The 18,918-nt window shown below is 39.9% G+C and overlaps 1 protein-coding gene and 1 pseudogene across 1 annotated transcript in view; one reads left to right on the top strand and one right to left on the bottom strand.

Annotated features, from left to right (window-relative positions):
• TTC6 (tetratricopeptide repeat domain 6) overlaps positions 1–18,918 on the top strand; it is a 211,106-nt gene that overhangs the window by 100,359 nt on the left and 91,829 nt on the right. The window lies entirely within an intron of this gene.
• LOC101547067 (60S ribosomal protein L10a-like) lies at positions 7,809–10,672 on the bottom strand (annotated as a pseudogene).

Here is an 18,918-nt window from a genome sequence, read left to right as displayed (position 1 = left end):
ACCGCCAGGGGTGATTCCTGAGTGCATGAGCCAGGAGTGAGCCCTGTGCATCGCCGGGTGTGACCGAAAAAGCAAAAAAAAAAAAAAAAAAAAAAACCAACAAATGCTGCTGGCATAACTGGCAATCACATGTAAAAAAAATGGGCTTAGACCTCGACCTAACACCATGCACAAAAGTCAGATGAAAATGGATTAAAGACCTCAGCATCAGACCACAATCTATAAGATACATGAAAGACAAGGTCGGCAAAACCCTCCACGATATTAAAGCTAATGGTATCTTCAAAGATGACACACAACTGAGTAGAAACAGAAATAAACAAATGGGACTATATTAAACTAAGAAGCTTTAGCACCGCAAAAGATACAGTGACCAGAGTACAAAGGCAATCTACAGAATGGCAAAGGATATTCACTCAATACCCATCTGATAAGGGGTTGATATCAAGGGTATAGAAGGCACTGGTTGACCTCTACAAGAAGAAAACATCCAACCCCATCAAAAACTGGGGCGAAGAAATGAACAGAAACTTTATCAAGGAAGAAATACGAATGGATAAAAGGCACGTGAAAAAATGCTCTTCATCACTAATCATCAGGGAGATGCAGATCAAAACAACTATGAGATACCACCTCACACGACAGAGACTGGCTCACATCCAAAAGAACAAAAGCAACTGCTGTTGGCGTGGATGTGGGGAGAAAGGAACCCTCCTACACTGCTGGTGGGAATGCCGACTGGTTCAGCCCTTTTGGAAAACAATATGGTCACTTACCAAAAAATTAGAAATTGAGCTCCCATTTGACCCAGCAATATCACTTCTGGGAATGTATCCTAGAGAGGCAAAAAAGTATAGTCGAAATGACATCTGCACCTGTATGTTCATCACAACACTGTTTACAATAGCCAGAATCTGGAAAAAAATTTCATTCAGAATCTCGAATGCCCGAGAACAGATGACTGGTTAAAGAAACTTTGGTACATCTACACAGTGGAATACCCTGCAGCTGTCAGAAAGGATGAAGTCATGAACTTTGCATATAAGTGGATCAACATGGAAAGTATTATGCTAAGTGAAATGAGTCAGAAAGAAAGAGACAGACACAGAAAGATTGCACTCATTTGTGGAATATAAAGCAACAGAATGGGAGACTAACACCCAAGAATAGTAGCAATAAGTACCAGGAGGCCTGCTCCACAGCTTGGAAGCTGCCTTCACATGCTGGGGGAGAGGGCAGCTTAGATAGAGAAGGGAACACTACACTTTAGTTTAAAGTGTAGTGGAGGATCCACTCAGGATGGGAGAGGCGGGTTGAAATCAGACTATAGATTGAACACGATAGCCACCCAGTATCTCCATTGAAAACCATACACACCCAAAAGGAGAGAGAGAACAATAAGGAATTCCCTGTCACGGCGGGAGTGGGGACAAGGGTGGGGGAGATAGCCTGGGGTGGGGGGAGGGACCCTGGGGCCATCGATGGAGGAGAATGGACACTGGTGGAGGGATGGGTACTCTAGTATTGTATAACTGTAACAGGCATGAAACTCTGTAACTGCACCCTCACGGTAACTCATTAATTAAAAAAAAGTGTTTCCATGAATTTGTAGGAGTATATTTGAAGCAAATTCAAGCAATACATTAGAAAGGAGAGAGTTATAGTAAAGAAATTTAAAATAAAATGAAAAAATAGCCAAAAATTTTTTAGAGTGGAAAAATATGATAGCTGAAGTAAAGAAGCTTTTAGTGATGGGCTTAAATTTAGAATGGAGTATAGGAAAGTATCGGTGAACTTGAAGATAGAACAATATAATTTATTCAATCTGAGAAACAAAGAGGAATAAACTGAAAAAATAATAACAGACTCAGGGAATTGTGGGAGTATAACAAAAATATAAAATTTGTGTTTTCAAAGTACTGTAAAGAGAAAAAAAGAAGGACTATTGAAAGCATAGAGGAAAAAATTAGGGCTAAACAGATTTCAATATTCAATATAGCAAGAGTAAAATTAACAAAGAGAAAAAAATAGTCCCAAGGAATTGGTACCAATCCATATGATAATCAAACGTCTGAAAAGTTCATAACAAAAAAAGTCTTGAAAGTATCAAGAGCATCACAAAATTTTATCTACCAATGGAAACAATTTGAATGGAAGTGTATTTCTCATCTTAAACCATGGGGACAACATTAAGTGGCAAGGCATAGAAGAGAATTGTGAGCCCAGAGTCCTGTATCCAGAGGAAATATTCTTGAAGTCTGAGGGTGAATCATGACATTTTCAGATGAAAGAGGAAGCTAAAAGAATTTATCACCAGCACGCTTACCTTAAAAGTCTGCCTAGAGGGAAAAAAAATGATAAAGGGAAAACATTTTAGAATATCTAGAAAAAAATATGGGTGAGTGTAATAGTTTCCTTCTCCTTTTTAGTTTTCTTAATTATCTTTGATAGTTGAGGGTTAAATTATCATCATTGTTAAATGTATGTATAAAATAATGATCAAGAGAGCTATAAGTGGAGAAGAGTAAGGAGACCTAAAGGAGGTAAGGTTTCTATACATTACTTGAAGTAACGAAGTTTGTAATATATGCTTGCATAATGTAATTATGAGAGCTAAACTAAAAAGACTGTATAAAAGATTCACAGTAAAACACCATAGATAGTTTAAAGTGAAATTATAAAACATGTCCATGTAAGAGGAAATCAGGGAAAAGAAAACCAGAGCAAATATGAAAGATGAATCAGAAAAAAATAAAATGGCAGATTTCAAATACAATGATTTAAGATTTTTTTTTTTAGCTTTTTGGTTCACACCCGTCGATGCACAGGAATTACTCCTAGCTTTGCACTCAGGAATTACTCCTGGTGGTGCTCTAGTGACCATATGGGATGCTGGGAATTGAACCCGGGTCAGCTGCATGCAAGGCAAACGCCCTACCCACTGTACTATTGCTTCAGCCTGATATAGGATATTTTCATATAAAATGTTATAAAAAGACATTTGAGCATTAATAAAAGAAAAATCACTTGTCATTTGTATCACTTATCTTCCCGTTGATCTTTGATTTGCTCAAGCGGGCACCAGTAACATCTCGATTTGTCCCTGTCGCGTGCTAGTGTAGGGCAATGATATCTACTTGCTCCAGGAACAGGAAGAGCCTCAAATCGTTCATTCAGGGTCTTGACGAAGAAGTCTGACCATCTCGTTGTTGGGCGGCCACACGGTCTTTTGACTTCCCGTGGGATCCAGTCGGTAACTGCTCTAGTCCAGCGGTCATCTCTGAATCGCATTACATGTTCGGCCCATCTTTTGATGTCTTGGCAAATGAGACAGCGTCCTGATTTTTGATCATTGGTGAAGGTCGGGACTCCGGATTCCTTCTCTCACTTGAGTGAGACGTGATACTCCTCGCATAGCTCTTTCAATTCCTCTTTGGGATACCCGAATAGTGTTCTCATCCTGTTTTTGTAGGGCCCAGGTCTCTGAGGCATATGTTAGTGCAGGAAGAATGGTGGAAATCGAAAAGATGTGCCCGAAGTCAGAGGTCCTTTGTCCTCTTAACAACTTCTTCGATGCTCTTGAAGGTGTTCCACGCTGCTCTCTTCCTCCTGCGCAGTTCTGGCTCCAAGTCATTCCTCATGTTGGGATCTCGACCCAGGTACACGTAGCTGCTGCATTCGGAGATGTTCATTCCATTAAGAGCAAATGGAACGTCAGGGATTAGTTTGTTTTTCATGAGCATCGTCTTGTGGAGGTTCAGCTGCAATCCGACCTTTCACACTTGAGGTCAAAGTCAGCCAGCATTTGTGCTGCTTGGCTAATGTTTGGTGTTATGAGAACGATGTCATCAATGAAGTGGAGATGGTGTAGTTGCCGATCCTCTATCTTCACTCCCATTTCTTCCCATTCCAGTCGTTGCATGACATTCCCGAGGGTGGCACTGAAGAGTTTTGGTGAAATGTTATCGCCCTGCCAAATCCCTCTCTTTACGTCAATGATCACTTCCTTGTAGAATGGTGAGATCCTAGTGTTGAATTTGTAATACAGCTCATGGAGATCTTGATGTACTGAGTTTGAATGCCCTGTTTGGCTAGGGCTTCGATGACCGCTTTAGTCTCAACAGAATCGAAGGCTTTCTTCAAGTGGATGAACGTTAGATAGAGCAGCGTCTTGAAGTCTCGCGAAACTTCAATGAGTTTGGTCACTGTGTGGATATGGTTAATCATGCTGAATCCTTTTCGGAACCTGGCTTGCTTGCGTGGTTGTCCTTCATCTAGTGTTCTGCCTAGTCTCTTCTGGATGACTCAGGTGAACAACTTGTAGATGACAGACAGCAGGCAGATTGGGCGATAGTTGCTGATGTTGTGGATGTCCCCCTTGTACAACAGAACAGTCCTACTGGTTTTCCACTGGGACGAAACCTTGCTTTCAGAGACGTAGTGTATGAAGAGTTGAGCCAGTGTATTGATGAGTACTGGTGGCAGATTCTTCAGGTGTTCAGGTCTTACCTTGTCTGGACCAGGTGCTGTTACGGGTCTTTACTGACAAAATGGCATGTTGGATTTCAAAAGGGAGGATGTTGGGAATGACATATCCATCCTGCGAAATTTGGTATGTGGGCAGGTGGACGTCGCTATCAAAGAGATCCGAGTAGAAGTCGTGGATAATCCTCTCCATTACCTTTCTGAAAGTTGTGATAGATCCATCAGGATGTCTGAGGGCAGTCATCTTGGTCCTGTAGTTGGCGAAGGACATGCGAGTGTTGCGAATACTTTTCCTGGCTTCTGCTGCATTGGCCAACACTGCTGCTCTTCTCTCTTTGAGGTCTTCCTTTATTGCTTCTCTTCACAGCTTTGCGAGCTCGGACGTTAGCTTGTGGTTCTCAGGAATGAACTAGACTGCCAAAATGAAGAAAGACTAAAATGACTGTCTATACTTTCAACACACGTATGCTGGCATCGGAAGCATCCATCGAGAACCTGACGGTGCAAGCGCAGATCAAGTACGATGTCATTGGTCTGACCGAAATGAGAAGACATCGATCACATCACGCCAATTTTCGACACTGGAGAAGAATTGTTCCTTGGAACATGCGACAACAGAGGTGTCCGTGGTGTTGGTGTCCTTGTCAACATGAACTTGGCCATGAGCATTGATTCATTCGAATACCTAACAACCCAAATCGGACAATTATGCTTGAATAGATGTAGCTCACTGCTGGCAGTTTCTATCTTCATTGTCTACGCACCAACATTCAACTATGATGAAGAAGAAATTGAAAAGTTTTATATGGAACTGGAGAGGTTCTATAAAGAAGAGCACACCTTCTATAAGATCATTGTCAGTGATTTTAATGCCAAGATAGGACCGAGAAGGTTGCCTGAGGAATTCCACATTGGGACCCATGGCCTAGAATGGAACGATCAGTGTTAGAGACTGTCTGAGTTCATCATGTCGCGACCAAGACCATCCATGGTAACTCATAGTTCCAGAAGGCCGAATCTGAACGCTGGACATGGAAATCTCCCAGTGGACAGTTCCACAATGAAATCGACCACATCATATTCAATCGAAGGTTTTGCCTGACTGATGTCACTGTTGTCCCAAAATTCCAAATGTGATCAGACCACTGTCTCCTTCATGCAAAATTCTAGTTCACAGAGTGGGGAGAAAGGTCTGCAAGGTTTACATTTAAGAAGGGAACTCCCATAATGACCACCAATTAGGAGCTCTTTGGGACTATTGTGGCAATGTGGGAAGATGCTGTCCTTGACAACATCGACAAGGAATACGATCGACTGGTTCAGCACCTCCATTACTGTGCAAAGAATGCTGAGAATGAAAAAGCCACAAACAGACGCCTGTCTTTGGAAACTCTTGAGCTCATTCATTAACGTGGTTTGGTGCGAGCCTCAAAAGAAAAATAAGAGTGGATATATCAGTATTAGGAGGAAAATTCTAAGCAAAAAATGTTATCAGACAAAGAGGAATTAGAAAAGTTTATTTTAGAAACTGTTACTTACAGTTGGTTTTCTTGTATACAGCACCACACCTTCTTTATGGAAGTGTTTTCTTCTCCCATCATTGTCTAATTGTCCCCTCCACCCTCCTGACAGCTTACTGTGGTAAGCTCAGATATGTATCTCATATGTGGGATATAAAGGAACATGGTAAAAGAATCCCAAATGACCAGAGGTAACAGAGTATGAGAACTAGTTTACAGAGAGATTTTGTATTATGATAAAAATTATCAATCTAACAGGAATGGATATTTTTTATAGTGTGTGAAATCTGTGTGAAATATGTGAAACAAAACCTAGTTAAACTGAGAAGAGAAATAGGCAATTTTACAATTGCAGAGAACTTTAACATATTTCTCTAAATAATTGATAGAACACTTTAGGAAAAATGTCAATAAGGATATGAAAGAACTCTACAACTCCATCAAAAACTAGACTCTAATTGAGATTTATTGACCAGTACACTCAAGGAGAGTAGAATGACTACGCTTTACTAATTCCTATAGAATACATTGAGAGAGAGGGAGACAGAGAGATATATGAGAGAGACAGAAAGAAGGGAGAGAGAGAGAGACTCCATAAAGGAATTGAGGTAGAGATAAATAACAAAGACAATAGAAAAATTTCCCAGATTAGCACCTAGGCAAGAGGAACATTTGCATTTTTAGAAGTGTGGAAACCTGCAGTGGGAATTGAACTGTGACATCAGGCTAGGTACACTGGCAGTGGTGGGGCTTCCTGGAAGGCAGCCACTTGTAGCCACCAGTTTAATTCCCCTTCCATAGTGCATTGGACCCATATCTTGACCTCTTATACCAAATTCTTATGAGGGCAGCCTGGTTACCCCAACCACATTAGGTAATAGTCCATTAGCCTATTCCAATCAACATACCCCCAAAGCTTACAAAAATAACGGTGGACACAAGAATCAGAACAATCCCAATTAAAATAACAGTAAGTTCAGGCCAATGAACACACTCCTGAATCAGGGTTAGAGGCACCACACAAAGTCACACAGGAACATGAGAAACGAAGGTAAGATCCTTGGAGGAGAAAGAGGAGACTCTTATCTACCTAGTTTTTCCTGACAGTGAGAGGGGGACCCTGATAGTGAACTGGAAGGATCCACGTCCAGACTACCACAGTATCATGGGGAAACAGCACAGATCCCACCATAAGGAGTGGATGAAGAAAAGAGTCCTGAAGTCTAAACAAATAATATCCACATACATAATCTTTCTGATAAAGAGTTCAGAGACAAAACCGAGAGGATATCTAATGAGTTCAAAGAAATAGTGCAACAGGCATCCAATAAAATACAGTATGATATGAAAGAAGCAGTGTAACAAATAGCCAATAAAATACAGGAGGAAAGGAGAGCAGAAATAAGAAAAACTACAAACAGAAGTGTCACTAATAAAAAAAATCCGGTAGATGAAATGAAGTTCTCAGTTGGTACCCTCAACAGTAGAATGACAATAGCCGAAGACAGAATCAGTGAGCTTGAAGATAAGCTGCAGAAAGCACTCAGGCAACAACAGAAGATGGAAAAAGACCTCAAAATAGCTCAAGGGCAGGCAAGAGAACTATGAGATGAATTCAAGAGGAACAACATAAAAATCAGTGGAGTCCCAAAGGGACATGGAGGCAACCACAGTGAAATAGTAACAGTTAAAGACATCATTGCTGAAGAGTTCTCAGAGCTACAGAATGCAGGCATCCAGATCCAAGAAGCCCGAAGAGTACCAGCTAAAAGAGAACCTAATGAAAAGATTCCAAGACATATCCTAATCAGAACGATGAATACTATAGATAGCGACACAATGCTACAAGGAGCAAGATCAAAGAAGGAAATTCCATAAAAAGGAGTGACCCTTAGATTTACAGTTGACTCATTAGATGAAACCCTCTCTAGTTCCATAGACAGTGATGGTATATAGTGAAAAAGCTCAATGAAATGAATGTCGCACTGACAATACAATATAACTATCATTTAGATTTGAAGGAATTATGTATAACTTCATGAATAAACAAGAAGTCAGGAACTTCATTGACTCAAAACCAACTTTAAAAAGGACTGAAGGGCATTTTTCAACCCAAATGGGTCCTCCCAACGTCCTCAACTTGGTGTTCCCTTCTCTATCTCAGCTGCCTTTTCCCCTAGTATGTGAGGCCAGTTTCCAAGCTGAGGGACCTACCTCTTGGTCCTTATCTCTACTACTCTTGGGTGTTGGTCTCCCGATCTGTTACTTTATATTCCACAGAGGAGTGTGATCTTTCTATGTCTGTCTCTCTCTTTCTGACTCATTTCACTTGTAGACTAGAGTCCGAACATGATGGCCACTTAATACCTCTATTGCAAACTACAACACCCAAAAAGAGAGAGAAAAAAAGGGAATGCCCTGCCACAGAGGCACGGTGGGGTGGTGAGGGATGGGGTGGAGGTGTTGCGAGGGATATTGGGAACAGTGGTGGAGGAGAATGGGCACTGGTGGAGGGATGGGTAAACGATCACTGTATGACTGAAATGTAAACACGAAATTCATAAGTTTGTAACTGTACCTCATGATGATTCACTACTAAAAATTTTTTAAAAAATGAAAGAAAGAAAAAGGACTGAAGGGGCAAATCGTAAGACAAGACAAACCATTGTGAGACTCGTTGTTACTGTTTTGGGCATATCGCATATGCCACAGGTAGCTTATCAGGCTCTGCCGTGCGGGCGAGATACTCTCAGTAGCTCATTGGGCTCTCCAAGAGGGGCAGAGGAATCAAACCCGGGTCGGCTGCGTGCAAGGCAAATGCTCTACCCACTGTGCTATAGCTCCAGCCCAATCTCCTTCTTTTTTTTTCAATATTCTTGATGCTATGTGGAAGCTAAGAGTGGAGCATTGCATACTATCTGATTCAAGCAGCTAACCAGTGCTCCTGTTTACAGATCAGACTTGTGATAACCATCTACAGAGCCAGAAGTAACCCCAAGTACTATACAAAATGACACTAAAACACAGACGCAAACTCTTTAAGTAAAATAATAGAGTATATGTACTAATGGAAAAAATTAAGCCTTTAGTAAAATTTAGAATTCCAGTAAACACAAGTCTTACTATGAACTTGCCATGTTCTGAATGCTATAATATGTTTATATATGCATATATATGACAAAAAATAAAGTATTTTGATATGCATAGAGAAATGTGTCAACATTTAAAGATCCATATAACTCACTGAGGGATATTTTTCAACTATACAATGCAGAATGTTACAAAATCATGAGTGAGTCAAACAGTAATTTAAAATAAAACAACAGAAAACATAAAATAAAACAACAGATTTTATTGTATCAAGATGTGAAAAAGTCACAATATGGTTTTGAATTTTGATTACTTTTTTCAGCTGACAAATGAAAATGTAATGAATTCTTTTTTTTTTTCTTTTTGGGTCACACCCAGCAATGCACAGGAGTTACTCCTAGCTCTGCACTCAGGAGTTACCCCTGGTGGTGCTCAGGGGACCATATGGGATGCTGGGAATCAAACCTGGGTCGGCTGCATGCAAGCCCTACCCGCTGTGCTATTGCTCTGGCCCCTGTAATGAATTCTTTTTACAAATTTTTTAAATAAAATCACCATGAGATATAAAGTAATAAAGTTTTTCATAGCTGAGTTTCAATCATGCAATGTTCAAACACCCATCCTTCACCAGTGCCCATGTCCCTGTACCAATGTCCCCAATTTCCCTTCCACCACCCCAGCACGCCCCCCCCCCACCCTGCCTTTATGGCAGACACTTTCCTTTTTACTTTTTCCCTTCGAGACACTATGGTTTTGCATTATTTTTATTGAAAGGGAATCCTGCATATCACTTTACCTCCTTTCAGCATACAGTTCTTGTACACTTTCCATTATCGTAGTCATAGTGGTCTCCCTTCTCTGTAATTCTCATTCTCTCTCTCTCTCTCTCTCTCTCTCTCTCTCTCTCTCTCTCTCTCTCTCTCCCCTCCCCCTCCCTCCCTTTGGTACCACTAGGATTTCTTTAGTTGTACCCTCATATAAGTGCTGTGGCTTACCCATGGTGCTCTTGAGTATAAAGCCCAGACGTTCTGCCAATTCTTCTTGAGTAATAACACCAGGAAATTGACAGCCAAGTGGATGTTGTAAACAAGCTCACCATCTGTCATCTTCTCATGCCTGACAGCCACTGCCAGTTACACCACCTTCTTCATTCAGAGCTAGATTATGACTTCACTTTATCAACCTTGGCCACTTGGTTTTCATATCATTCAGCAGAGAAGGAAAGTTGTCAGCCTTATTCAGACCAGGGGCCAGGATTCTGGGGATCTGCTTGATTAGACTCTGAAGCCAGCAAGGTATCACTTCTTGGCCAGCTTCTTCACAGGCTTCTTATTCTTGCTGAGTTTCTTCAGCAGCTCAATATTCATGTGGGGGAGATATCCACAGCCTTGGCCTCATCAGGGGTAGACGTGAGCCTAACGGTTCCTGAGAAGCACTTGTCCTTCTGTGGGTCATAGTTCTTCAGGCTGATCTGCAGCTCCTCCATCTCCAGAAATATCAGAACTTGTGCTGACATTCCCATTCAGGGCTTTCAACACAGCCTCTCACTGCAAGTCATGGGACACCTTGCTGTTCATGATGCGATGTGCCACCGTAACCGGAAAAGAGTTGCACTCTCTTTTTAACTGTTTATCTTTTCTCTCTTCTTTGGTTTAAAAGCCATAAATTTTAATAAGTTGTAATTTTCAGATAACTGCAGATCCACTTGCAGTTTTAAGATATACTACAGAGATATCCTGTCATCCAGTTTGTTTTAGAGGTAACACTTTTAAAACTATAGTACAATATCATGAGCAAGATCTTGACATTGATACATGAAAATATAGAACATTTTCATCACCACAAGATATCCCATGTTCTTTCATAGGTACAGCCATCACCCACAACTCCCCGCTCAAATTCTAGTGACCACTGATATCTGTTTGTTTCCAGAACTTCATCCTTTTCACAAATTATATAATAAAGTAAATAATAACTACTGACATTTTATAATTGGCTTTCCAGCATAATTCTTCAAATATTCAGCCTTTCAGTATATATATACATATGTATATATAGTTCCTTTATCCCTCTTATTGTATAGTAGTTGCCTGTTTTGTTTAAAAACATAAAAGATAAAAACCTACCAATCATTTCTCATTAGACAGAAGAGGTTTTCAATTAAGAATTCAGTTTTCTTCAAAAGTTTATGAGGCTACCCATTCACAATCATGCCCCAGAAAATCAAGTACCTTGGAATCAACTTAACCAAGGAAGTAAAAGACCTCTACAAAGAAAACTATAAAACGCTACTCCATGAAATAAAAGAGGACATGAGGAAATGGAAACATATACCCTGCTCGTGGATAGGGAGAATCAATGTTGTCAAAATGGCAATACTCCCCAAAGCATTATACAGATTCAACGCAATCCCTATAAGGATACCCATGACATTCTTCAAAGAAATGGATCAAGCAATCCTAAAATTCATATGGAACAACAAACGCCCACGGATAGCTAAAACAATTCTTGGGAAAAAGACGATGGGAGGCATCACCCTCCCCAACCTCAAACTTTATTACAAAGCAGGAACAATTAAAACAGCATGGTACTGGAACAAAGGCAGAGCCACAGACCAAAGGAACAGGGTGGAATATCCCTACACACAACCCCAAATGTATGATCATCTAATCTTTGATAAGAGAGCAAGAGATGTGAAGTGGAGCAAGGAAAGCCTCTTTAACAAATGGTGCTGGCACAACTGGAAAACCACATACAAAAGAATGGTCTTAGACCTCGACCTGACACCATGCACAAAAGTCAGGTCAAAAAGGATAAAAGACCTCAACATCAGACCACAAACCATAAGGTTTATTGAAGACAAGGTCGGCAAAACCCTCCACGATATTGAAGATAAAGGTATCTTCAAAGATGACACGGAACTAAGCAATCTAGTAGAAAAAGAGATCAACAGATGGGACTACATTAATCTAAAAAGCTTCTGCACCGCAAAAGATACAGTGACCAGAATACAAAGACTATCTACAGAATGGGAAAGGATATTCACACAATACCCATCAGATAAGGGGTTGATATCAATGGTATATAAAGCACTGGTTGAACTCTACAAGAAGAAAACATCCAGCCCCATCAGAGAATGAACAGAAGAAATGAACAGAAACTTTACCAAGGAAGAGATACGAATGGCCAAAAGGCACATGAAAAAGTGCTCTACATCACTAATCATCAGGGAGATGCAGATCAAAACAACCATGAGATACCACCTCACACCACAGAGACTAGCACACATCCAAAAGAACAAAAGCAACTGCTGTTGGAGAGGATGTGGGGAGAAAGGGACCCTTCTACACTGCTGGTGGGAATGCCGACTGGTTCAGCCCTTTTGGAAAACAATATGGTCACTTACCAAAAAATTAGAAATTGAGCTCCCATTTGACCCAGCAATACCACTGCTGGGAATATATCCCAGAGAAGCTAAAAAGTATAGTTGAAATGACATCTGCACTTTTATGTTCATTGGAGCATTGTTCACAATAGCCAGAATCTGGAAAAAACCAGAGTTTCCTAGAACAGATGACTGGTTGAAGAAACTCTGGTACATCTATACAATGGAATACTATGCAGCTGTTAGAAAAAAGGAGGTCATGAATTTTGCGTATAAGTGGATCGGCATGGAAAGTATCATGCTAAGTGAAATGAGTCAGAAAGAGAAAGACAGACAGAAAGATTGCACTCATCTGTGGAATATAGAATAACAGAGTAGGAGACTAACACCCAAGAATAGAAGAATAGTAGAAATAAATACCAAAAGGTTGACTCCATGGCTTGGAAGCTGGCCTCACATTCTGGGGAGAGGGCAACTCAGAGAAGGGATCACCAAGTATAATGTGGTTGGAGGCCATGCGGGGGAAGGGTGATGCGGGCTGAATGTGGACTAGAGACTGAACACAGTGGCCACTCAACATCTCTACTGCGAACCACAACACCTAATGTGAGAGAGAGAACAAAAGGAAATGCCCTACCACAGTGGGAGGGTGGGGTGGGGGGAGACGGGAATGGGGAGGGTAGGAGGGATGTTGGGTGTACTGGTGGTGGAGAATGGGCACTGGTGAAGGGATGGGTTCTCAAACTTTGTATGGGGGAAACATGAGCACAAAAATGTATAAATCTGTAACTGTACCCCCATGGTGATTCACTAATTAAAAATAAATAAATAAAAGAAAACTCCAGGGCACCCTCAGGAGTAGAGCGTGCTGTGTTCCTGCCCTGCCAATGCCCTGGCAGCTGCACCTGCCGGTGACCCAGCATCACCACCATGCCAATGGTCTATGGTCTAAAAGCCACAGCTTCACTAAGACTCATCTGTTTCTACGGATCATCCAGTTCTACGTATCCTGGAGTTTCTGTATCACCTGACCATACAACACCTCCAACTCCACAGTACTAAATTCCAGTGAGAGTACACCAAATTGGGTGGGAAAGAAACATAGAAGCCAACTAGATTTAACAGAGAAAGCAATAATACAAAAGTCTCAGTTAACAACAAACAGCTTAGTAAATCCTCAAAGACTTAACAACCTCATGGTAAGATAGAACAATTTTCACAAATTTTCTTCTACTACAGTATTTTTGATCATTTCTTCAGCTATTGGGTTGTAACGAGCAGTATATAACACAGGACTGTGTGCCTCTAAGGGGACACTCGTGGGTGGCTGGGAAGACAGAGAGGACGGCAGAGGGAACATGACTCGGGCAGTGGGGTGGTGCTGGGACACTGAACACCCATGATAATTGTACTATGAACAACTCTGTAGATCGTGGTGTTTAAATAAAGTGAAATCAATAAAATGAGAAAAAAAAGTTTATGAGGCTATTCAAATTAAATGTTTTATATTGAGTGAGCTGTGGTATTTTTCAGTTTTTGAAGAATTGTTCCATTTCATGTAAGTTGCAAATTTATGTATATACATGTGTTCTCTAATTATTCTTTTGCAGGGTCTGTGGAGATAGCTTTTGTTTTATTTTACTCTTTATTTTTTCAGGTTCCTGAGGAAGGGGCTTTAGTTACTATTTGATACCTGCCCTTTTCTCTTTTGATTATTATAAATTTTCCTCTTAAAACTGTTTGAGCTGTGTTCCACAAATTTTGACATTTTATAGTTTACTCTAATTTGGTTCAATTTATGTTCAATGAATTTTGTTTTTATTGTCATATTTTTAAAATTACTTTTATTTTTAAAGAGTAATTCTGATTTTATTCATAAATGATAAATAATTATACTAAAACTACATGAGATATTTTATAGTATTTCTGAAATTACAATGTTTGATTTAAAAAGAAAATAAGAGACCAAAACTTTTAGGATGAAGACTGCAAAGAGTAGCAAGTGAAGGAGAAAAATGTAATTTTGTGAGTGAAATCTTACGGGTTTATTTTAAACTAAGAACTTTATTTATATTGGACTTTTTTTTACAAAGTTGTTTATGATTGGGTTTCAATCATATAATGTTCCAACACCCATCCTTTCACTAGTGTACATTTCCCATCACCAATGTCCCCAGTTACCTTCCCATCTCCTGCCACTATGGCAGGCATTCTCTCTCTCTCTCTCTCTCTCTCTCTCTCTCTCTCTCTCTCTCTATCTGTGAGATCTGTGTGTGTGTGTCTGCCTTGGGGCATTGTGGTTTGTCACACAGATACCGAAAGGTTATCATGTATATCCCTTTACCTACTTTCAATACTCAGTTCTTGTCCAGTGTGCTTATTTCCAACTATTATTGACATCTTCTCTATCTTATCTATCCTATAAATGTATCCCACACACATTTGTGCACTTGTGATACATTCCAACAATTGACAGTTCTCCTGGCCTGTTTTCCCTGGCCTTAGATATTAGTGTCATACTATATTACTTTTTACATCCCACAAATAAATGAAGTCATTCCATATCTGTCCTTCTTTCAACTCATTTCACTCAGCATGATACTCTCCATGTTTATCCATTTATAAGCAATTTTCATGACTTCATTTTTCCTAATGGCTGCGTAGTATTTCATTGTATAAATGCACCATAGTTTCTTTATCCAGTTATCTGTTCTTGGGACTCAGGTTGTTTCCAAATTATAGCTATTGTGAATAGTGCTGTGATGAACATAGAAGTGCAGATGACATTTCTGCTATGTATTTTTGGGCCATCAAGGTATATTCTCAGAAGTGGTACTGTTGGTTTAAATGGGAGCTCAATTTCTAGCTCTTTGAAGAATATCCATATTGTTTTCCAAAAAGGTTGTACCAATCGTCATTCCCACCAACAATAAACAAAAGTCCCTTTCCTCCCACATCCATGCCAACACTCGTTCTTTTATATGTATGCCAGTCTCTGTGGTGTGAGATGATATCCATTATTATTTTGATCTGCCTCTCCCTGATGATTCATGATATAGAGTATTTTTATGTGCCTTTTAGCCACTTGAGGGTCTTCTTTGAGAAAGTTTTTGTTCATTTCTTTTCCTATTTTTTGATGGTATTGGATATTTTTTCTTGTAAAGTTCTATGTGTACCTTATATACCTTTGATATTAACTCTTTATCAGATGGGTACTGGGTAAATCATTTTTCCCATTCCATGGGCTGTCTTTATCTCTTAGTCACTATTTCCTTTGAGCTTCTTAGTTTAATGGTGCCCACTCAAGCAAATTGATGAGTAGTGGGATGACAGTGATACAGTGATTAAAAAAATGAATTTAGTCACATTGATGAATGGGGACAAAAGTCTGAGAGGTCCCTCAACTGTATCAAATAATTCTAAACTGCCTTAGAGCATCAGTCTAAAACAATAAACTTTTGTTTATTGAGCTAAGAAGAACCTTAGAACCAAGAATCAGTAAAGTCAAAGAAACCTATTGAGAGTAAAAATAATGAAAGAACTCATTCAAGCCAAAATGATAGAACTGGAAAATACAGGGTCTAGAGTGATAGCATAGTATTATGTCACTTTCCTTGCAAGCAGCAGACCCAGATTTGATTCCCAGCACAGAAAATGGCCCCTTGAGCACTTCGAAGAGTGATCCCTGAGCATAGAGCCAGAAGTAAGCTCTGAGTACCATCAATTATGGCACAAAAACCACCTACCTCCCAAAATAAACTAAGTAATGATAGTTGGGGGGAATCGTTTGGGATGAGAGATGTGTGCTGAAAGTAGATAAAGGACCAAACAGGATGGCCGATTCTCACTATCTGTATTGCAAATCATAATGCCAAAAGTAGAGAGGGAGAAATAAGGACATTGTATGCCATAGAAGCAGAGGGTGGGGTGGGGTGGGGTGGCAGAAGGGATACTGGGGACATTGGTAGTGGAAAATGTGCACCTGGTGGAGGGATGGGTGTTCAATCATTGTATGACTGAAACTTAATCATGAAAGCTTTGTAACTATATCTTGGTAACTCATTAAAGAAAAAAACTGTTGAGGTTAAAATACAATTAACTACAGTAGCAGGACTTAGCATCAGAATGAAAGAAGCCCCAAATTCACATTTTCAAAGACAAGGTATATGACGTCATCAAAAAAGAAGAGGTCAGAAAATAGAGATTTTTTTAAATGAAAAAAATTTAGGACTTATAATTGACTACATCGAGAGAAATAGCCTCGGCATCCTAGAAATTTCAGAGGGAGAGGAGAGAAAGGGGAAGAAATATTAATCGAATATGCCCCTCAATCAGAGAGGGTAGGCTAGTGCACTCCCATCTCTGGAGGTCACAAAAAGTGTCAAACAAAGTGAACACAAGCATAAAAACTCCAAAACACACATTACTAGAAATGGAGAAAGAGAGAGAGAGAGAGAGAGAGAGAGAGAGAGAGAGAGAGAGAGAGAGAGAGAGAGAAAGAGAGAGAGAGTTTACTAAAAGATGCAAGAGAGAAATAAAGACTCATGTATAAGGGAACCCCAATAAGAGTTATGTTATATTTCTCAAATGAAACTATAAGCAAGAAGAAAATAAAATGATCTATTCATGATACTGAATTAAAAAAACCTCCAGCAAAGAATCCTATACCTTACAAGGTTATCACTCAGTATGAGGGAGTTATGAAAACATTTTCAAACTAATACCCAAAGACAGTAGAAACAAAGGCCAGGATTGGTCCATGTTTGAAAGCTTGCTTCAAGTCCTGGGGGAGAAGGCAGTTGGGATAAAGGGACCACCTTGACAATGATAGTCGGAAATTATCATTCTGGATAAGAACTAATGTTCTGAAACTGTTTGTCTTGACCTTTGAGTGCAAGGGGAATTAAAAAAGAAATAGATTCCTAAAGATGAACAAGGATAAAGAGTAAACTACTAGAACCAATGGGGCACTGCACAAAAGTGCCAAGGTGTAAGCAAAATAGGCTTACATAGCGAAACAATAAAAATAGCATATGAATAGCCTAACTTTTCAGTTGAGGAACTAGAAAAAAAGCAATTGAGACTTGGGGGGAGGAAGATCAGACTAAAGTGACAATGCAATGGTGGTGGGTCTTTGGCATTTTGATAGTTGTGATGTTGCAATAACTATATATCACAGACAATATTAATTCTACTCTAACCATATTACCTCAAATATAATAAAGCGTAAATATTTTAATAACAAAACATTGAAAATTATTAGATGATTTTACTTTTACTTTTATTTAGTTTTATTTCTTTTGCTTTTTGCTCAAGCCTGTGGGGTAATTTGCTAGTTATTTTGTGATCCTAAACAGTAAATTATGTAGTTTTGTGTTTTAGCATACCACTCTTTATTTGGAGGGGGATTTGAGCCATATCTGGAGATTTTTAGGAATTGCACTTTACCTCAGCTACTGTCTCTCTGGCCTCTATTATGTTCTGTATGCCATCATATAGTACATCTCTTTTTGTGATCCAGCTGTGATTTATAGCCTTTTGTGCTTGGATGAATTTATTATGTATAGTAATATATTTCAAGTTTTAAAAATTAATCTCTTTTTCTATTGATGGGCGTTTAGATTGGGGTTTAATTTTTATTCTTTTATATGCTGTCTCTTGCCTGCACGCTTGGCCGTCTTCCCCGAGGCCCCTCGAAGGGGATGGGCTCCAGCTTCCCTCCCCACCCCTAGCAGAGCTCCCGGTGGCCGAAGACCACGGGAACCTAACCACAGCCATGCTTGAGGCCCCTCTCCACACGTTCGGACAGGCCTCATGCATGAAGGTACTGGCAGAGGAACCCAGGTGTGTGTAATTCCATCAACGGCTAACATCCAGAGTCTTAAAATCGAGCTCCCAGAAGCGCGCATCCTGTAGCCTATTTCTCCCTCTGGGAGAAACTGGTAAGCTTCTGAGAGTTTCCTGCCCACAAGGGACAGCCTTGCAGGCTTCCCATGGTGTATTCATATGCTAAATCCAGTAACAGGATGGATCTCATTCCCCTGACTCTGAAAGAGCCTCCAGTGCGACTTCATTGAGAGGGCTGAGTTGAGAGAGACTTCTAAGATCTCAGGGAAAGGACGAATGGAGAGGTTACTGAGCCCGCTCGAGAAATTGATGATTAACAGGGATTTCATGATTTGTGATGCTGTCTGAAAATCCTTGTAGGTATCTTTTCATTAACGTGTGAGAATTCTTTAGATTGTGGGTGAAATGTTGAATTTTGTGGCATGTGCATTTTCTGTTTTATAAGAAATGGGTAGTTTGCCTCCAGTATGGTTGTGCTAGCTTTCCCACATCCTTAGCATGAACATATATCACTTGCAATGACCAACTTAAAATTTTTGCTAATCTGATGAATATGAAAAGTTGTCATTCCCAGACTTTTGGAGACAGTGA

This window comes from Sorex araneus, chromosome 3, assembly GCF_027595985.1.
Source record: "Sorex araneus isolate mSorAra2 chromosome 3, mSorAra2.pri, whole genome shotgun sequence".
Lineage (NCBI taxonomy): Eukaryota > Metazoa > Chordata > Mammalia > Eulipotyphla > Soricidae > Sorex > Sorex araneus.
This window is presented reverse-complemented; position numbering and strand designations above follow the sequence as displayed.